The 22,770-nt window shown below is 39.2% G+C and overlaps 1 long non-coding RNA gene across 1 annotated transcript in view; it reads left to right on the top strand.

The window, feature by feature from the left end:
• The window catches only part of LOC117089188, a 78,200-nt gene extending 57,254 nt beyond the window's left edge, over window positions 1-20,946 (top strand). Inside the window, exon 5 of the long non-coding RNA XR_004439494.1 lies at window positions 20,427-20,946. This is a non-coding gene — a long non-coding RNA (uncharacterized LOC117089188). The remainder of the gene's footprint in view (window positions 1-20,426) is intronic.
• Window positions 20,947-22,770: the final 1,824 nt, after the last annotated feature.

The following is a 22,770-nucleotide window of genomic DNA, read 5'->3' on the forward strand; positions in this document are numbered from 1 at the left end:
CTAACGCTGTGAAACCCTGTCTCTACTAAAAACACAAAAAATTAGCTGGGCGTGGTGGCAGGCACCTGTAGTCCCAGCTACTCGGGAGGCTGAGGCAGGAGAATGGCGTGAACCCGGGAGGCGGAGCTTGCAGTGAGCCAAGATCGTGCCACTGCACTCCAGCCTGGGCGACAGAGCGAGACTCCGTCTCAAAAAAAAAAAAAAAAAAAAAAAATCATGGAAGACAGTTGAGAGATGTGGACTCAAGTAAAGTCAAGATAAGTGTTTTTAAGCTTTGCCTTCCGTTCCCCTTCTTAACCTGTGGACAGCCGGGCACTGCTGTGATGAATGTAAATTTTAAGCACTAATGTTCTGATAAGATATGTACACTAATCAGCACTGTAGAATTGAAGATCAGGTCTTCAGGTAGAAGTAATTGAAGGCTTCATTCAAACCCCAAACTATCGTTCTGACTGCCAGGCAAATTACACTATCAGACTGAAAGAAATCTCCAGAAGCCAATTGCTGGAGTCATGAATCTCTACACAGTTATTAGACTCACAATGAAACCTCATGAGAAAAAACATATTAATGTGGCTCCAAAAAAGTTGCCTGGTTTCTATTTACTTCTCATTGTCCAAATAAAATACTGTCTCTGAAATGGGTGAAGAAACTGAAATAAATATGTTGGTTTGGCCCTGGCTGCCCATCTACTACACTATCACACGCACAAATGCAACATGAGCATAAAAGGATTCTGGAAACAGCATAGACAAAACTCAGCAATGCCAAAGTCTCAGTAACAAACCCCGATCCCCAGAGAGACCTCAGCATGGGAAAAGGCACAGAAAAGAAGGCAATGTTTATTCTTAAGCAAGTGGTGCAAATGAGTCCCAAAAATTCAGAGATTTCTCCAAACTTCCTGGAAATTCCTGCTACAAACCGGTCTTTTAGGATAGCAGGTCTGCAATCTGGGTCCGTTTCCTACTCTCAGAACTTTTCCTTCAGGTATGTTCTTGTTTCATTTATTCATGCAGCAGCGTGGAGAGAATTTTTCCCCTTTGAACTTGAGCCCCTTGGACTGTGCCTTTCAGAGAGCAAAGCCTGCATCTCCTATTCACAGCAGGCTATTTTAATGTGTCTGGCATTTCACATTACAGTGTCTTGTTAATGTTTTTCTGGATGTGTTCTTCTAGGTGTAGCTGTCACCTGCTAAATAGTTTGAAAGCTATTAGCAGAAAGAATATGCAATTCTAACAGGTGCACAAGCGGTGAGCCTGGGGGTTAAATGTATTAGAGTCAGAATCTCGCACTGTTCATGAAGCACATTTGCGCTTTCTCAGGCAATGTACGTTGGTGACTGACTGGCAAATTGGAAGTTGGATAAGAGTATTTAGAACAAAACATGTGATAGTTAAGCTGTCTCTGAAATTCAACCTGTGAAAATATCCACTGGGGGCCATTAGAATTTCTAAATTGGGAAAATGTGGCAATGTAATTGCACAGAAGCTTTGAATTAGGTGAATTCTGAGATGATCCCAAAGGTAAAAGTGCTACTACAGTGATGATCAGGAGACTCAAAAAAGTGTTTTCTCTCTGTGCAAAAATCATGTTATTGGGATCAAGGGATATATCAAAACATTAAAAAATTCATTTAGACATGTTAACATAGATATTAGTTGTATTTGCTTACTGTGTAGATAGGTAAGATTCTTTTTATAGGTTTGCTAAGACCACTCAGTAATAAAGAATTATCTGATTTTATAAAATTTATAGTTTTCATACAATATTATCTCATATTCTGCTCTAATTTAGTAGCATTTCAATTTCTTCAAAGACCTGAAATGCTAACATTCCCCAACTCAGATTAAGAATATCTTGTTTCAGCCTGGTGTGGTGGCTCATGCTTGCAATCCCAGTACTCTGTGAGATTTAGGTGAGTGGATCGCTTGAGCTCAGGAGTTCAAGACTAGCCTGGGTAACATGGCAATACCTTGTCTCTACAAATAATACAAAAATTAGCCGGGCATGATGGTACGTGCCTGTAGTCTCCGCCACCCGGGAAGCTGAGGTGGGAGGATTGCTTGAGCCTGGGAAATCAAGGCTGCAGTGAGCCATGATCACAGGTCCTGCACTCCAGCCTGGGAGACCCTGTCTCAAAAAAATTAATTAATTAAAAATCTCCGTTTCATTGTGGAATTTCAGTAGAACCTTAAGAGTGAAATGGGCCAGGCGTGGTGGCTTACGCTTGTAATCCCAGCACTTTGGGAGGTCAAGGCAGGCGAATCACCTGAGGTTGGGAGTTCAAGACCAGCCTGACCAACATGGAGAAACCCCATCTCTACTAAAAATACAAAATTAGCCAGGTATGGTGGTGCATGCCTATAATCCCAGCTACTCGGGAGGCTGAGGCAGGAGAATCACTTGAACCTGGGAGGTGGAGGTTGCAGTGAGCCAAGATCATGTCATTGCACTTCAGCCTGGACAGAAAGAGCGAAACTCCATCTCAAAAAAAAAAAAAAAAAAAAAGTGAAATGACTTTCCTCACTCCCATTCCATCATCATCCTCCACTTTCCCTCCCATCCACTACAATTTTTTCCACCTTAAATAAGGAAAAAGTCTTTCTAATATTAAACTCCTTTCTCTGCAGAGAACCAGCACTTCAGAGTGATACAGCCCAATCTCATTTTCTTGTCAAAATAATTCAATCATTGCTGCTGATTTTTTTTTTTTTTTCAATTTCATTGATGACCCAAAGCCTAGGGGAATCACGACCTGGCTCGAGGTCATTTTTATGGGTTGAATTGTCCCGCCCAAAAGACATGTTGAGGTCCTAACGCCTAGTATCTGTGACTGTCACCTTATTTGGAAATAGGATGTTTACAGATGTCAAGTTAGGATGAGGTCATGAGGATGAGCCTTAATCCAATATGACAGGTGTCCTTATAAGAGGGAAATTGGATACAGAGACAGAGATACACAGAGGGTAGACCATGTAAAGACACTGAGAGAAGACCACCGTATGGTGATGACGAAGGCAGGATGACAGTGATGCAGCCACAAGTGAAGGAACTCCTGGAGCTACCCTAAGGTGGGAGAGGCGACGAGGAGCCCTCCCTAGAGGAGCCCTCCTTAGAGGCTTCGATGGAAGCATGACAACTGCCTATGCTTCAATTTTGCACTTCCAGACTCTAGAACTTCTGTAGTTTAAGCCATCCAGTTTGTGACTCTTGGTTATGGCAGGTCTAGGGAACCAACGCAGGCATAAAACCAGTAAGTGGTCAAGAAGTAAATAACACGTGGATTCATATAACCCCAAAGCCTGAGTCTCACTTGCTGAACAACTCTGCCTTTTTGTTGAACATGCTCCCATCAAGACTTCCTACATGCATTCACTGTGATGGTTAGATGTGGGGTCTTCAAAGCAAGCCAAAATGTGATGTCTGTACTCCACTGCCTTATAGGCAGGTTAGAAAACAAATAGTAAATTCAGAAAATATTTGTTGAATATTGTAAAAATTATATCAATGCCTATATAGAATTTTTTCAAGTATATTTTAAAATTCTTTTGAAATTTTCAGCAACTGGAGACCCTAAGTACATGCAAAGGGAAATCTACTTTTTTTTTTTTTTTCTTGAGACAGGGTCTCACTGTGTCACCCAGGCTGGAGTGCTCACTGCAACTCTGCCTCCCAGGTTCAAAGGATTCTTATGCCTCAGTCTCTAGAGTAGCTGGGATTATCGGCATGTGCCACCACATCGGGCTAATTTCTGTTTTCTTAGTGGAGACGGGGTTTTGCCATGTTGGCCAAGCTGGTCTCAAACTCCTGACCTTAAGTGATCCACTCACCTCGGCCTCCCAAAGTGCTAGGATTATAGGAGTGAGCCACCATGCTTGGCCTGGAAATCATTGTAAATACAGCTTTTCCTTAAACCAATAACAATTTAAAAAGTCCTAACTAAGTTCATCGGTACATATTAATTCTTATCTCTTGGTAGATTGGGAAGTCACTGAAGCATTGAGTTTGCTGTAATACACAGTGATTATAAATTAGTACTGGTTAATAACTTGAAATTTGGTGGTTTATAATTGTATTTCCAATAAAACAAGTTGTAAAGAACATATATTGCATATTATTTTAGAATCCAGTGTTTACATAGTTCGTTCAAGGTGTTTTCACACAGCTGTCTGATGTGGTATCCCAATACCCACCATAAGTGCCTGTGATCTAATAGGTGCTTAAGAAGTATTTGCTCCATGAATTAACTCTGGTTCATCATCTTTTAGGGTGATTGAAATAATAATGTAATACTCATAGATTTACCAAAGTGAGTACCATTTCAAGTCCTCTTTATTTTTTTGATTCGGTCCATGTTTTCATCTTGTATTATTTTTTCTTCTACTAATGGAGTTATCATTTCTTGTAGCGAAGCCTTCCAGTAATAAATTCCTTCAGCTTTTGGCTTTTGTAAATCTAAAAACGTCCTTTTGTGTTAAAAAAAAAATAAGTATATATGAGTGCACACAGAATTCTAGCTTGGCTATTTTTCTTCTTTCTTTCATGTGAAAATGGTGTCCTGCTATCTTCCCATTTGCGTTGCTTTTGACAAGAAACATGTTGCAACTCTCAGAGTTCTTCCTCGCTATATAACATTTTTTTTTACTTTGTTTTTAAGATTTTTTTCTTTGTAAACTGTTTTGGACAATTTGGTTATAGTATTTCTTTGTGTATTTTTTATGGTTCTTGGGCCTGGGTTTTATTAAGCTTCTTAAATCTGTGTGTTTATCATTTCATTACATTATTCATTCAAATGTTTTTTGTGCCTCTTTATTTGGGGAACTCCAGTTACACAATTATTAGGCTGCTTCTCCTAACCACAGTGCATTCTGTTCTTTTTTGTTTTTGCTTTCATCTCTCTCCCTCTCTCTCTGGTTAAGCATGGTTAGTTTTTTATTAATTTGTCATCATATTCACTAATATCTTCTGTTGCTTACCATACGCAACATAATTGTTCATTTCACACAATCTATACTAGATATATATACACACACATATGTATATATACCTATATATATATATGTATATTTGAGATGTAGTCTCACTCTGTCGCCAGGCTGGAGTGCAGTGGTGCAGTCTCAGTTCACTGCAACCTCCACCTTCCGGGTTCAAGCAATTCTCCTGCCTCAGCCTCTTGAGTAGCTTGGACTACAGACGCCGGACTAATTTTTTTATTTTTAGTAGAGACTGGGTTTCACCGTATTGGCTAGGATGGTCTCCATCTCTTGACCTCGTGATCCTCCTGCCTCAGCCTCCCAAAGTGCTGGGATTGCAGGTGTGAGTCACTGCACCTGAAGTCATCTATACAATTTTAACTTGTATCATTTTTTTTTTTTTTTTTGAGACTGAGTCTTGCTCTGTCACCAGGCTGGAGTGCAGTGGCGCCATCTCGACTCACTGCAACCTCTGGCTCCCAGGTTCAAGCAATACCCCTGCCTCAGCCTCCCAAGTAGCTGGGACCACCGGCATGTGCCACAACATCTGGCTAACTTTGTGTATTTTAGGAGCAAAGGGGTTTCACCATGTTGGCCAAGATGGTCTCGATCTCCTGACCTCATGATCCGCCCCCCTCAGCCTCCCTAAGTGCTGGGATTACAGGAGTGAGCCACCAGTCCCAGCCAACTTGTGTCCTTTTTATGTTTTGTCTCCATGCCACATTTTAACACTTCTCTCCACTTTCTGTACATACTGAATGACTATTATAATGTCCCTTTCTTCTAAACGTAACATATGTGTCAGTTTTAGATGTTTCGATTGAAGTTTCTTCTCATTATAGGCATGCCTCGTAATTTTTGATTGGATGCAAGATATTTTGAAATGTATCCTTTTGGGGGATATATACATATATATGCTATGTAAAATTATGTAATTTATATAGATATTTAGTTTTGTTGTGGAACACAATTAAGGTATTTGAAATAATTTAATCCTTTTGGGTAAGGCTTTTAAGATTTATTGGACAGAAATAGAGCAGCATTAATTGAAAGCTAAGAATTCATTGTAATTCAGTAAGAAGTGAAGACCTTTTAAGGAGTATCCTACCTTATTTCTCATTGAATTATGAGGTCTCTGTGTTTAGGTGATGGGCCAGCCATGCTAAGCTTGCATGTGGTATCATGGTGCTGTCCTCCGGAATTCTTCCACATCATGTTTCCCCTGGCCACAGTCAGTTTCTGCGTCACTGTGCAGATTAACAGCTGGCTGAACAGCTGGAGGGGCCTCCAGAGATTTCTCTGTGGATCTCGCTCCTCTCCAGCTCTCTGCAGTCAGATGGCTCCTCTCTGAGTCCCCCCCTCCTCCCCCGCCGCCTTTCTGTGGCCTGAAAACTTTCTCAAGGCAGTACATGTGGAGAAATTTGGGAGTTTACTTCATTATTTTCCCTTCTCTCATAAATCACTAATTTTTGCCTATATCTATGTATTTAAAACTGTTGTATATATTTGTCCAGCTTTTTTTTTCCTGAAGGAGGGTGAACCATTTCCTACTACTTCCTCCAGAGAAAGCTCTTGCCTATATTTTACTTGGAAAAAAAAATTAAGTTGCATCTCACTGTAGAACACACACATAGACTCACACACACTCACATACACACATACATACTTTTTTTTTTTTTCATTTAGTTTCCTAGTTAATCATTCCAGATGCATTCTTTCGGTTTGGTGCCTCAACATATCATTATGACCATTAATTGTGCTTCGTATGTTACATAGTACCAGTTTGGAAAGATGAAAATTACATATTTTATCTGCCCTTTGAAAATTCTTTAACTAGTTCTAAAAGTCATTTTTTATATATTTAATACCTAAGATTAAAAGGACTACATATGCAAAACAAGTAAGGTGAAATAAAATATTTAAGTGCATTCTTAAAATAGCAGGGTGAAAATGCAGGCTATAAAATAGATAGTTTTTCAAGTAAAATTCTGACACTAAAGAGGGCATCTGGCATACATTTGGATGTGAGCTAGGATAACACTTCAATTCTTCTTTGTATCACCTGCAACAGTTATCATAAATTGATGATCTTACATTCCCATTCATTTCTTTTTTTATGTATTTTTTAATGTTTTTCCTTTTATTAATAACTTAAAAAATTCCATCACTGGATAGATTACATGGAACATTCCCATTTATTTCTAAGTTTTTTAAAAGGAGGAACTGGTTTTTCTAAAATCTCTTTAACCTTATTGTCTAGGTCAAGATGTAGACCATAAAAGTCATCAATAATATTTGTTGACTGGATATACCAATAAGTAAATTCAGGGGCAGTCTATTCAAATATGTTGTTTTAAGCATCCTCCCAAAACAATAACCACTAGTTACCAGAGAAATCTGTCATTAACATCACCAGTTGAAGGCAGCTTCTTCAACTAATTTGAGCAGGAAAACACTCCTATTTCCTGTATTACCTCTTAATTGATTCAAAAACAGCATCCCAGGAAACAATTATTCATAAATCAACATTAGTATGTGACACACAAATATAAGGAGGAATTATAACACAGCATTTAATTAAAAAAAGAGAGTACCAAGTTGGAAACAAACATTTCCAAGTATTCTTATAAGAAATTCACAGATAGCAGAAGAGGATGTTCAGAGTTAGATAAGAAACACTACCTGTAAGACAATTCTTGGAATTTGGTTAGAAGAAAAAAATGTATCCACTCTGTCTCTAGGCAAGTAATTGATTTTTTGGCAAATCTATTGTAGAACTAATTTTTAAAGACATAGCTTGACAAGAATGACTTCTATTTGAAACAAATCCCTTATGAATCTTTTTTGCTCCCTCACCCCCAAAAAACGAAAGGCAATTCAGAAGTCTGATCTAATCTCCAGTAAATGTATTTTGTGCTTAGTAGAGTTGTAAGTATAGTAACAATGAGCTTGACTTTAGACTCGTGTAACACACTGTGAGTAATAAGAAGTGGGCAATTTGGGGAATAAATGCTATGGACAGAGACAGGAGTCTGTACACTTCCCAGTGCTTCCCCAAAATTTAATCAGTGTTCAGTGTCCCTGCTAAGGTAGAAACAAGAATTTTTGAAAGGAGTTTATTCTAAATTCCCATTCCTATTATCCAACAAAATATACTTATTCTCTTAACACTCCTAGTTTGTCATTTATTGATAGCCAGTGCTTAAGATGGCAGAGAGTACAGAAAATGAATTAAATTCCCTAGTCCATCAGATTAAGTCACTCCACTGCTCAAAAGCAACCCAATGGCCTCCCACTGACCTCATCATAGAAGCCCGACTTTTCACCATGGCCTTTGGGAATCTTCCTCATTTAGCCCCAATTAAATCACCTCATTCCCCATTCTCTCCCCATTCTCATTTTGTTCCAGTCACACTGGCCTTCGTTCTGTTCCTCAGGCAGGCTGGGTTTCTTCTTAACTCAGGCACTTTGGGGTGATCATTCATTTTTCTTGGCATGATCTTCCATTCCACCGTTGCTTGCCTCTTGGTCTTCATTTGGGTGTCAGCTCGAATACTCGCTCTCTGGAAAAATTTACCATGACCACTCATATTCTCTACCCACCACGTTGCATTCCTCCATACCCACCTGCACTATTGCCACATAGTATTTGTCTTTTTCCAAAATTATTATAACACTTGTGTCTGTCTCTTCCAGCAAAACTGATTTTAATCTGTCCTGGTCAGCACAGAAGTTTCAGAACTTAGAATACTGCTGGCCCATAGTAGACCCTCCAGCAGCATTTGTGAGAATGATATGAAGAAAAGGAAAATAACCATTAAGAACAGAATTGATAAATTGTGGTATAATCATATAAAAAACACTCTGTAACAACAAGAATAAATTATCCATAACTACATGTACCACAATGTTATGCAAAGGAAGCCAGGCACAAAGCAATATATGCTGCAAATCTTTTGCATGTCACAAAATGGTGAAGAAATTAAAAAAAAGAAAAAGTATATACTGTATAACTCCACTTACATAAAATGCAAACACAGGCAAAATTAATTTGTGTTGTTTGCAGTCAGGATGGTGAGTCCCTTTGAGAGGATAGGAACAGGAAGGAGCATGGATCAGCCCGGTCCTCCGTTGTCTCCTGAGCTGGAGCTGGCAGACCAGGTGTGATCACTTTGTGAGTAAGCCTCAAGCTTTCTACACCTGTTATACTTTAATTAATTTGGCCTGAATTCAATATTGCATTTGCTACTTAAGCTTTAGATACTTTTTTTCCATTTGGCACATCTGTGATGTCCAAGTTTTTCATATATATATAAAATTGCATATACACACACATTTTATATGTGTATATATAAATATAAAATATATAAAAATTATGTAAGTATATAATTTTATATGTAATGTATGAAATGTTTACATGAATGCATATATGCAAATAACATATAAGCAAAATCCATAGTATATGTATATTTAATAATGATATTAATTCATTTCTATGTAAAACATAAATACATAAAATATATAGGCTGGGTGTGGTGGTGGCTCATGCTTGTAAGCACTTGAGGCCAGGAGTTTGAGACTAGCCTCGGCAATAGTGAGATCTCATCTCTAGAAAAAAATTTAAAAATTAGCTAGGTGTGGTGGCGAATGCCTATAGTTCCAGCTACCAGGGAGGCTGAGGTGGGAGAATGGCTAGAGCTCAGGGGGTGGAGGCTGCAGGGAGCCATGATTGCACCACTGCACTCCAGTCTGGGTGACAGAACAATGCCCTGTTTCAAAATAGAAACAGATGATAGATGGAAGGATGGATGGATGGATAGATAGATAGATAGATAGATGGATAGATAGATAGACAGATACAGACAAACAATAGATGACTGGCTAGCTAGCTAGATACAGGCAGATAAGAATTCTATCTCCTCAGGAAAACATGCTTTTTGTTTTTATTTCATGATGATAGAGTAATTATGCTCTTGGAATTATGTTTGTCCTTTTACTGAGGGAAACTCAGGTGTGTCGGGTGCTGGGTTGGAAGAAATTGGAACGGTTTCGCCCTCTCTCCAGGTCTCTGGGGGATAGGACATCCTAGTGATGCTGCTCCATTCTGTTAGGAGCCCTCAGTGTCCTGCAGAGACTGACTCTGAGCCAGTCTTCAGGGTGGGAGGCCCCACCCAATGAAGCCGTCAGCCATAAAGCCACAGGCTTCAAGAAGCCTGTGGTGTTCATCTGGAACCAAGTGTGAACATTAGAGAAGGAAATTCTTGCCCAGGGCAATATGGGTGGGTGTGGAGAAATGGGTCACTCTTAGCATACAATTATGTAAGCAAATATGTGAAACCCCAGCAATGCTACTCCTCCAAATTATCCCAAGTATATTTGGATTCAAATATTCAAAAAATATTCAAAGACTACAACAATGCAATTATCAAATATATATATACAATAGCAAGAACAGTAATTAGTCTAAATGTACGCAATAGGAAACTAGATACACAAAATAGAATGGATTCATATGATGAAATTCAATAAATGCGTTAAAACAGATGTGTAGAAAAGTATTTAATACACAGGAGGGTTCATGAGTTATTGTTGAATGGAAACAGGATACAATGCAACATGTCCACCCTGATAATTACAGGTACATATTTATAAGAAATAACAAGCATAGAAGAATATACAGTAAAAATGGTTCTTCTTGGTGAGTGTATAATTGATATTGAAATATTTACTTCTCTTTTTATTTTGTAAATTTTTGACAACGATGGTACCTTTTATATTCACAAAAGAGTATATGAAACTTATTATTTTTGTAATAAAGTATTTGCAACTATTGATCTGAGGCCACAATTAAACTGTAGGTAATTCAAAAAACATTTTAGCTTGAAATATCTTTTTTAAAATTTATTCTTTTTGCATTTATACAAGCACTCTTCCCTTTATGGTCTGTTTGAAAAATAGAGTATTGACTCTACACCATGTTAATTATATTTCTATTTTATTATTTTTGTTTTTTTTTGTTTGTTTGTTTGAGATGGAGTTTCACTTTTGTTATCCAGGATGGAGTGCAATGGCATGATCTCGGCTCACCACAACCTCCATCTCCCAGGTTCAAGAGATTCTCCTGCCTCAGCCTCCCAAGCAGCTCAGATTACAGGTGCATGCCACCACGCTCAGCTAATTTTTTGTATTATTAGTAGAGGCGGGGTTTCGCCATGTTGGCCAGGCTGGTCTCGAAGTCCTGACCTCAGGTGATCCACCCACCTCAGCCTCCCAAAGTGCTGGGATTACAGACGTGAGCCACCACGCCCGGCTTTCTATTTTGTTATTGCTATGTAAGAATAACTTACACATTTGACAGTAAAATATACCAGTGGTTAAGTTGACTTACCATGGCACCGATCAATCATTTAAAACAATAATAAAAACTAAAATTTCCCGGCCCCAATGAAGGGAAAGTCACCAGCTGCTGGAGCACTGGATAAAAGCCTACTGAAGCGTGTAATTAAGAGATATTCCAAAATTCAGAAACACATCTAGATTTGTCAGTCCATCCAGAAACCAATTTGGTCCCAGTGAGTCATACAGAATGACAGTGTCTTAATTTTGGTCTTGCAACCAAACCCCAAGGTTACAGGTAGGCCTGAGCCAGGCAGGAGAAGGCTCTCCCCTCACCCACTAGAAATGTCCAGGGATGGTTGGGCACTTGTCAAATTTGCTCTCTCAAAATGATCATTCGGGCCAGTCGCAGTGGCTCACGCCTGTAATCCCAGCACTTTGGGAGGCTGAGGTGGGTGGATCACCTGAGGTCCAGAGTTCGAGACCAGCCTGGCCAACATGGTGAAACCCCGTCTCTACTAAAAATACAAAAATTAGCCAGGCATGGTGGCACATGCCTGTAATCCCAGCTACTTGGGAGGCTTGAAGGTAGGAGGCAGAGGTTGCAGTAAGCCAAAATCGCGCCATTGCACTCCAGCCTGGGCGACAAGAGTAAAACTCCGTCTAAAATAAATAAATAAATAAAATTTAAAAAGATAATCCAGCAGCCAGGGAGAGACAATGTCCTGATGGTCCACACCTGTTAACATTTAAATTGTTAATTGAATGCAGGTCCCAAGGAGATACAACTTCCTGGGCATGCATATTAGAGACAACAATGGCAGAGTATGCTCTTCTGGGTACATTCCACTGAAAAAAAGGAAGAAACCCTCTGATGGGAATGCGTGTAACTGCCTGCACACACTGCGCATGCTCAATTCCCAAGGGTAAGGAGGGCTCTGAGCATGCCAAGAGCCCACCCTGTGGGCGGAATCATGGGAAGGAGGCCGGTTTATGAAAGTCCTAGGATCCCAATTAAATGGGGCACTTGACCTTCTCTCTTAAACCTTCCCGTGCCCACTTGGGTCTCTTCCAAGGGCGCCTTCCTTTCTTCCTTTTCCAAAGCCTTTAAAATAAACTTCCATTCCTGCTCTGGAACTTGCCTCGGTCTCTTTCCCCGCTTTATGCCCCGCAGTCAAATTCTCTCTTCTGAGGAGGCAAGGACCGAAGTTGCTGTGGACCCATAAAGATAGGCTGCCGGTAACTTGGGATGACTCGGATCTCTGCCACTAGTAACACCATTGCAATTTATTTTCTCCCTGAAGAAAAGATATAAATCACACTGTTCCTAATGTTGCATTCTCCCTAATGGAAATTATTTGAAACCTAAGTACGTATTTTTCATTGCTAGAAAGGGGTTAATTAATACAGTGGCTGGATCACAGTTATCAATATCATGTTTCAAGAATCTTGGGAAGTCTGTTATAGTTGAGTGTACTTTTATAAAATCCCAAGTCAAGCTTTTAAACTGAGTCCCACTATCTGGTCAGTGGAAAATAAAGTCTTATTTGTGGTTTTTGGCTTTTCTTCCTGTTATCTGTGGTCCCTGAAACCACTCTAGCAAAGGGCACCTGAGTGGAGGAGGCTCATGGGTTAGTAGCATTGATAATGATGGAGCAACATGGATTGACATGCATCACCCAAAATTCTTACCTTCAGCTGTCAGATGACAGACAAAGAACCTTGAACACAGTAATTGCCTTTTTCTACTCAGAGCTTCAGTAACATTTTTTCTAACATAGAAAGTAGAAATTGGCATGCTAGTTTGAGATTTTTATATAAAAGGTCATCTGTCCACAGCAAAGCAAACCTCGGTGCGTGGAGGTGATAATTACCTTCTGGCACCGCAGCCTCCTGAGATTGGCTCAGGCAGGCTTTTATTTTCACTTCCTTGAAATTCAAGGCACAGTACCACGTGGGGCCTCTGAACTTAAACACCTGGTTTCCTAATCTATGTTATAACCCAGGCAGGGGAAATGGTTACTTACTCTTAAATGTGGAATTTTTATCTCAGAGACGGAGCCAGCAAAATGTTATTTATGTTTTTCAACTTGGGATGCTCCATGATTGAGTCAGGAAAATGCCTTACTATAGAAGAGGGAATAAAGGACACAAGTCCTTGTGTCTCCTATTCATAAAAGGACTTCAGATGACTTTCCTTAAGCAAAGTAGTTTAAATCTAAACATGGACAAGATTTCACACAAAAAAGTGACATTTTCTTCCTCCTTGCTCCTGACCTTAATAAAATAATTTCTTATGCGCATTTATTTCTGCAAATAAAGAACTAGTTATGGAGAAGTCCCCAGGCACAAGGCATCTGTAGAATCCTGTCTATAGGAAGCATCTTACAAGGAAAGCTGAGACACAAGCATTGCCCTGAATAGACAATCTCTGTGAGCCTCCTTTCCATCATTTCTAAAGAGGATAATGGAATCCCCTGACTCTGTCTCGTGTGAGCTACGTATAAAGGCACAATAGAGCAGGCTTAGTTTTATGTTTTCATTGATTGTGGCTCTTGTCCCAACTGCCTTCCCCACCCAGCATTGACTAATTGTAATGAATGAGAAACATCTCACATTTGTTTAAAATATTGCAACCCTTACATGGTGCCTTCAAATTTTGCAGGTGTGAATTATTCTTTCACAGAACAAAGTCTAAGGGCAATCTGGACAGCATCTGTGTTTTGATGCAGGTTTGTACCCGTGTAGTGTAATATAGAGTCTCAGGGAAGACGCCCGTGGACCTACGGTGGCAGTTTCACCTGGAACAGCAGTTGCTGTGTTGAATTCTCTCCTAGGGAGAGTCTAAAATGAAGCTATTGGGTTGTCCAGCATCTGTCACCAGACGCAGCCCAGTCAATGGAATATTAATCAAGCATTCATAGATGAAACAAACACGCTGGCCATGATTTTCCACTATTTTGAAAATGTTTGTTACAAGTCTAATGAACAGTGAAAATAATATGGAAGAAGATAGGTGGTAGACTTTCAGTAAATATGAGCAATAGACTTGACAATTAAGGATCCTAAAACTTCTCTAATCTTCTGTAAAAATTATTTTTAAATCTTTGGAGTTGAGTGTGTGTTGTGTGGGGAGTTTGTGGCGGGGATTGATGGTAACTCATCAGTACACTTAGTGAATCATGACTATGACTTTGATCATCCTACTGTAGAGTGTAGAGGAGATAAACCCAAGGTTGTGCTGTTTGTTTTAGAAGCTGAACTAATAGGAAAATAGAATTTATCTGTCTTGGTCTTTCCTCTGTGCCCAGAATAGTGCCTGTCATGTAATATGTGCTTAATAAACATTCAGTGACTTAAATAACTAAAAGTTCTTTAAACCCATTATTATGAGTCCATCTATTGATCGGGCTGTTTCCTCAGCATTTCCATCTTCATCTTCTGGGCACCCTCACATCAACTTCATACGTGCCTGAGTCTCATTTCTTTTTTGTGACAAAAGCTGCTTTAAAAAATAATTGAATATGCCAGTGAAAGATGAGTGTTTAGGAAGTGGAGGAGGTTGTGTGACTGGATGTCAGTGGCCATCCAGGGAAGGCATGTCTCACCAAGTTGGCGAGCCCTGCCAGAATTACCTGTGGACCAGAAGTGAGTGTGGATGGATCCGTTACATTTTATCCCATGAAATGGGGAGGCCTGTGAAATAATTCATAGGTTGCCTTCTGCTGAGGGAATGCAAGCATCTGCCTTTGTCTAGATTGAGAAGGGTGAATAAGCAGATCTTGGTGGAAAGCTACTGTTTTATTTAGAATCTAAACTTGAGATACAATGGATCTGTTCTCTACTAATAATTATTACTTAGATTGTGTCTGGAGTTTTCCACCCTGCCTTCCACTAGATGGAATCTATTTTCATGTATTCTCCAAACTGTGACCCAGGATTCCTACTACCTCTTTCCTTCCCTTCCTTGTTTCCTCCACTTTCTTCTTTTCCGTCTTTCTCTAATCCTTCTCCTCCTATTCTTTACCCAATTATGTTGTGTGATGTCTAAGCATCCCAAACTGCATTGATTTAGGTCATTGCAGGTTTAATGTGTCTTCTTCAAACAATTTTTTTTTTGTCATTGTCACTCAAAGTCAGTCTCTGAGAGCTCAGTAACACAAAAGACATTGTAAGAACTCTCATGTAAGATACCCTCCCTTTTATCAGACAGAAATATGGTGTTGGTGAAAATCTCTCAGCATATATGTTAGCTTATATGATAGCTACCACATGCCAACAAGGTTGGACCAATAAAGTGATAGAGCTTATTGAGAGTTCATGTATCTATCTAGTGGCTCCCAAACCTTTGTGATTTGAGTTACTTGGAAAGCGTGTGCAGCGCACAGATTTGTACCTACTGCACCAGAATCCCCTGGAAGTTGATAACTGCAAAAAGTTCTCAGATGAAGCCAGTGCTTAGCCAGAGTTGGGGATCACTGTCTGTGTTACAAAGGACGGAATTTTCCCAGAAGAGGGTGCTATTTTCCCTCAATGATAGACGTTGCTACTTTCGACCTTGCAACTCACCACAAGGTTTTCCTGCTGGTGGTCAGGTCAGCTCTCTGCTTCAGACAAATTATACTTCCCTGAAAATAGATCCTAGAACAATCACTTCAAGCATGCTACTCATCATGTGAGAAATGGTGGAGCTCCACTGTAAGAATGAACCAATGGAGGCAAGGTATTTATATCAAAAAGAAGCAATTAATTGCTCAGGGTAATCCCAGCAATCAAAACTAGGTTCCAATAAAGCTGCAGACAATTGAGGATGCCTGTAAAAATCATTTTATTCCACCTCTTCCATCTCAAGTGGTTTCCTGATATATCTTGATTGACATCCCAGGAGTGTTTAATACATGCAGATGTGCTCTTTTACCTAAAATACCAGAATGTATTTCATTGTTTGCCTAGCTAATACTGTTGTAAAAAAAAAAAAAATAGAAAAAAAAAATTTTGAGTAGCATAATACAAACCTCACAGATAAATCCAGAGGATTTTTATAAAATGCCAAGCTTGAAAAGATTTAATTATATTGTTATGACTAATTGCATAATGCAATGCAATTAGTGAGTATAGTACTTATTGTTTTGAGGAGTTTTTTTTTTTTTCTTCCTTTCTACATATACTATTTTAGGAGCAGTTATAGGCTTATAGAAAAGTTGAGTAGGACGTAAAGAAAGTTTCCATAGACTCCCTCACCCCTCCCAGGTCCCCCTATTTTTAACGTCATGCATTGATGTGGTACATTTGTTAACAATGGGGGAGCCAATAATCATTCATTATTATTAATTAGAGTCTGTCGTTACAGTAGGGTTCCCTCTTTGTGTTGTACATTCTACAGGTTTTGACGACTACATAATGTCATGTATCTACCACTGTAACATGATACAGAATAGTTTCACTGCCCTAAAAATTCCCTGTGTCCCATTGGTTTATCCCTCCCTGCCCCCAACCCTGGGAACCACTAGTCATTTGGCCTTCAGTTTTGCCTTTTGAAGAATGCCATATAGTTGGAATCAGACAGTATACAGCCTTTCAGATCGACTCATTTTACTTAGCAACATGCATCTAAGTTTCCTCTGTATCTTTTTGTGGCCTGAAAACTCATTCTTATTGCTAAATGATATTCAATTGTGTGGGTGCGACATAGTTCGTTTCTGTGGAATGGCTTAGGTCTTTGAACGTAGTATGGAATAATGCAGATCATATGAGTAAGTTTTCTTTCCAAAATAGAATAAAAAATGCTTTTTGATGTCCTTTATACTCTGCTTCATCCTCTCATCTGCGAGCTGTCCCTTACACCCCAATAAGTTCAGATTAGTTTAAATTAAACTCGTTGGAGGTTTCTGCCTCCATAATTGAACACAAAGAAGACAAAATAATGCAGAGATGCATTCAAATAGGGGAATTTTTATTTGTGGAGATTTAGAAAACGACAGTTCTCAGAAAACATAAGTTGTGCTATGATGGGTCAGTTTAGGGTAGATTAACCCTCCCATTTAGAACAACTGAATTAATTAACTGGTAAAATACCAAAGGAAATCAGGTTTGTTTAAAGCATTGCAGAGCTATCTGTTTCATCAGGTTTTGAGGAACATTGTCCCTAGGAGAGAAAGGAAGCCCTTTAAGATGAGCCCAGCCTATGATTCTGCCTTGTCATTGAGATTATTGCTGACTCATAAGCAGTCAAGAGTAGAAACCTGAGATGCTAAATAGAAAGTGATACTAAAATGCAGCAAATGCCAGCAGAGCTTTTACTGATCTTACAGTTCGGGGAAGGCTGAATGTACAGTTAAGGCTAGCCAGCCTATCAGTTAGGAAGGAAATATGGAAAAGTGAACCTGGCAATCTTTAAACACCTTTGGCTCTCGAGAGATTTCCTTATTTGTAATAAATAAAGACCTAGAGGCAAAAGAATCAAATAGGAAGCAGCAGTTAGGAGGCTGCAGAGACAGCCGAGCCTCTGCAATCCCTAAATGTGGAAGGAAAAACAGTTGGGTTCAGAACTCAACAAGAAACATAGCCCCCGGTAAATGACTCAAGCTTTATACTGAAAGATTGCATCCTATAATCAAGAAACAATAATCCCACAAGACTTACAAAAACTGAACACAAGCCTCAAGTCTTCTTAATCAGTTAATAGAAAAACAAATGCAGCCTGCGTACATACACACTAACTGCTTCCCAAAAGCTAAGCTCACGCAATGCCGTTTCAAAAGAAAATGTCTTTTTAAAGATTTGTTTTAAAAACTATCAGGTTCACCAAAGGAAATTACCAAACACAAGAAAAATAAAATATTATTTAAAAACCCTCAAAAACATATTCCGTAAAATAGATGGTAAGATGAAAAATGTTAACAGAAAAGAACACTCTATACAATTATTCAAATGAAATTCTATTACTAAAATATACACGATTTGAATTAATAAACAAATATGTGGGCTTAACAGCGTATTTGGCAAAACCGTAGGAATACAGGCCAGTGGAAAATGGTCAGATGGAAGAATAAACAGAGAGGAATCAAACATAAAAACATAGTTTAAATGGACATTAAACATATAAAAACATTTTTGGGATAGACAAATGGCCTGACAAATGTGTGTAATCAGTGTCAAAATTAGAAAAGAGAATAGAGAAGAATATTAGAGGAGATTCTGAGAGTCTTCCCGAAACTAATTAAATAAATTTTGCTTCAATTTTAATAAATTCTACAATGGCAGGGAAAATAAATACAAAGAACTTGGCAGCTAGGCTAATCAGAATAAAAATGTGGAAAGAAAAGAACAGAAGAAAGAAAAATAAACATTTTATTAAAAAACAAGAGTGTCTTACAACAGTCTTCCACAAATATACCCAGGCTTAGAAGGCTTCCAGATAGTAGAAAATATCACATCAACTCTTACACGGTAAAAGAGGAAAAACCTACACAGTTTCTCTATTGTCCAGCATAACCTTGGTGCCAAAACATGGCAAAAACACTATAAAAAGAGTTACAGGGCCAGGGGCAGTGGCTCACGCCTGTAATGCCTGCACTTTGGGAGACCGAGGTGGGCAAATCACCTGAGCTTAGGAGTTCGAGACCAGCCTGGCCAACATGGTAAAACCCCATCTCTGCTAAAGGCACAAATAAAAAATTGGCCGGGCATGGTGGCGCACACCTGTAGTCCCAGCTCCTCGGGACAGGAGGCTGAGGCATGAGAACTGCTTAAGCCTGGGAGAGCGTGGTCACAGTAAGCTGAGATTGTGCCATTGCACTTTAGCCTGGGCAACAGAATAAGTTGGCTTTATTATAGAAATGGTAGGTTAGTTTATGTTTAAAAAACCTGTCAATATAATCACTACAGTAACAGAATTAAGCAAACAAATAGAACATGATTCTTTCACTGAAGGAGAAAAAAATTTAATAAAATTTAACCCAGTATGATCAGTTACTCAGAGCTATCTGGGAACAGAAGGAAATTTCATTAAATGTATAAAAAACTTGTTCAAAACATATGAAACAAAATCTGACTCAATTGAGGAAATATCGAAATTGTTCTGGCTGTTATGAGGAATGAGAGAAGGATGCCTGATATCACCACTTTACTCAGTATTTTCCCAGATTTATAAGAACTAACAGGTATAACAATTGGAAAGAAAGAGATAACTCTGCCACTACTTGCAGATTGCAAGAGAGACTGTATCCAAAATCTCAATAATGTTTGATAAAAGCACAGTGAGGGGGTGGTGCCAACATGCATCCCACCAGAGTTGCTAAAACGAAGAGATTACAGATTCCAAGTGGTGGTGATGACAGAGCCACTGGAACTCTCATATACAGCTGGTGGGTTCTGGAAAGCTCTCTGTCAGCATCTACTATGGCCAAAAATAAGCATGCACCATGACTCAGAAAGTCAACTCTTTAGTGGAATTTGACTCCACTTTACAAAAATGCTTACACATGTGAATCAAAAGACAGGTACCATTCGTAAGTGAATGTTTTGACTACATGCACAAAACCATGTACAAAAGACATGTACAAAAACATTCATAGTGAATATTGTGACTATATGTACAAAACCATTCATTTGCAACGTTCACCCGAGCCCCAAGCAAGAAACAACCCAATGTCCAATAATGAGAGGGAGCATTCATAACATGAGATACGGTTCTATCATGCGAAGTATTGAACTACTGTCACCTGCAATACTTAGAAGAATTTTGAAAAAGTAACCTTGAACAAAAGAGGCCTGGTAACCATGAGTGCACACTGCGGGTTTCTGTTTGCATAAAGGTAATGGCAAGCCAAGTTACTTGGTGCTATAAGTCAGAATAGTCGTTACTCTTTTGGAGATACTTGCTGGGGGACTTGGTTTGTTCTTATAATGTTTCCTGGTCTTGGTGGTAGATTTATGGTTGGGTTTGCTTGTATAAATTTATCATAGTACGTATATAATTTGATTTATGTACCTGTCTGAAAAACATATCTTGTTTCAATAAAAAAGATGATACTTAAATATTCCTGGGCTCTCTCCAGCCCAATTAAATTAGAATCTTCCGGGATGGGGGATAACTGTATTTTAAAATCTCCACAGGTGTCTATGATGTGAATCCAGGTGTGAGGTGCACCTCTGTTTTGATCACTTGTGACGATGGCCCTCAAACTTGGTATGTATCAAATCATCCGGGAACTTGGTGAGACTGTGGGACCCTGAGCCTCAACCTGCTTCAAAGAGGGGAGGCATGCATATTTTTTGTTAGCTTTCAAGGTGATTCTGATACTATATACAAAAGTTTGAGAAGCACTTCTCCAGAGCCTAACATCCAGGACTCTGATTCTCAAATTAGTTGCACACTGTCATTACCTGGGAGGCTTTTAAAACACAGAAAACAAAAACCACTGTTGCCTCTTCCCACCCCTAGAGATTCAGACAATTGTTACGGAGTTTGGTCTGGGAACCAGAATTCTTAACCTCTCCACAAGGTGTTTCTAATATATAACAAAGTTTGAGAATCACTGATCCAGGACAAAAGTCTCTTTTCTGCACGTGTCTGCGTTTCTGTTTTAACATCATAGAACATTAAAAAAGAAAAAATTTGTATGAAAAAATCAAATAAAAAACACTCTACACATTTGGTAGTTGATAAATATCTTTGACTGATTGAATTTTTTTCTCAAGATCTGCTGAGTTGCTGATAGTTTCTCAAAAACTGTACATGCATAATAAAAAAAATTTAAAGAAGCCTATCTATTTATTAGGAAACCTAATATATGTATTAAGATAAAGCAGAATTGGAAAATGATTTTTATTCCAGCCTGTCTTCCTAGTAGTTTTCAACTATCTTTTGTTTTGTTTCAAATGCCATCACCTGTATTTTTCCAGAACACAAACATATGTGTTCCAGAGCTCAGTTTTCCAGCTGAGTGTGGTTTACAGTGATGAAGCAGTGACTCCCCGTATACTCCCTGTTAATACTAAAGACATCCAGGAAACAACCATGGTCATACTGAGGTTGGAGGCAGGACTGGACTCAGGAGGTGGGGCTTGGACACTGGACCAAATTGAGGACTAGCTCAAACAGGTCCAGGTGGAGGCACCTTTCCGTAAGATACGCCCACCAGTGTGCCTGTGTCAGTTTACCACTGCCATGGCAACACCCTGAAGTTACTGTCCCTTTCTATGGTAATGACACACCCAGAAGTTACCACCTGTTTTCTAGAAATTTCTGTGTAATCTGTCCCTTAATTTTCATTTAATTAAAATGGGTACAAATGTGACTGCGGAGCTGCCTCTGAGCTGATATTCTGAGCACACTGCCTATGGGGAGCCCTGCTCTGCAAGGAGCAAAATCTCTGCTGCTTCAGTAAATGTTGCTGTCTCACACCACTGGCTCACCCTTGAATTATTTCTGGGTGAAGCCAATAACCTTCCTGGGCTCAGCCCCAATTTGGGGGCTTGCCTGCCTGCATCAATTCTCACCATTATTTTCTTATTTCTCCCATTGCCTGGGCTTTAAATCGGCTAATTATGAAAATAAAGTAGGATTTCCTTCCCCCAGAAAATGCTCCAGTGCCAGAGTACACTCCAGCGCCAGAGGAGAAATAGGCTGAGAGCATTGTTAGCTAAGTATATCACGCATCTCTGAGGCTAAAGATAGATCTTTCAGCTTGGAATTCGTCATTGCTGACTAATAGTTCATGCCATGGATACCTTAGTATCTTCACTGGAAATGATTTGAAAGAACCCATTTGTGCCTCCTGGTCTGGTTCCCCAACTAGAGTTCTGGGTGGTGAGCTTCACTGGGGTGGAACTCTGGTGTTGTTCTTGCATTAAAGACACAATCTTCCATTTGTCACGCAGATGTCACAAACCCACGTAATGGTTAGGCATGCTTTTCATGGGAGCAGGCAAAAATAATTCCACATCATCAGGACAGAGTAAGCCTGTGTGCTCTGGCAATATTCCCTATGGGGGTGATCAATTTTTAACAGGCTGTAGGGTTGATGTTTACATTTGAGCTCTTGACCAATCTCTGAGTGTCAAAATGCTTTTCTGCACAATAATCATTGAGAGAATGGGCGTTGAAACCATATTCCTGGGACCTGTGTTCTGGCTACTCATTCACTGTGTGAACTGTCTCTTTCTCACTTTTCCCGTCTCTGTCTGTCTCAGTTTCCTCAACTTTAAAATGGGAATAAAAGCAGATATTTACCAAGGAGAGCAGTCATGAAAATCAAATGAGTCCATACATAGTAAGCACTTAACAACAGGATCTGGCATGTAGTAACCACTCAGTTGTCAGTTATTATTAAAATCATTATCTAGCTTAATTCTTGGCATATAGTAGACTTAAAAAATACTGATGTTGACTTACCATGTTAGTATCTGTTCACAGCTACACTTTCTAGAAGTTGAATAAGTGAACAGATACTGACCC

This window comes from Trachypithecus francoisi, unplaced genomic scaffold, assembly GCF_009764315.1.
Source record: "Trachypithecus francoisi isolate TF-2019V2 unplaced genomic scaffold, Tfra_2.0 Lachesis_group11, whole genome shotgun sequence".
Lineage (NCBI taxonomy): Eukaryota > Metazoa > Chordata > Mammalia > Primates > Cercopithecidae > Trachypithecus > Trachypithecus francoisi.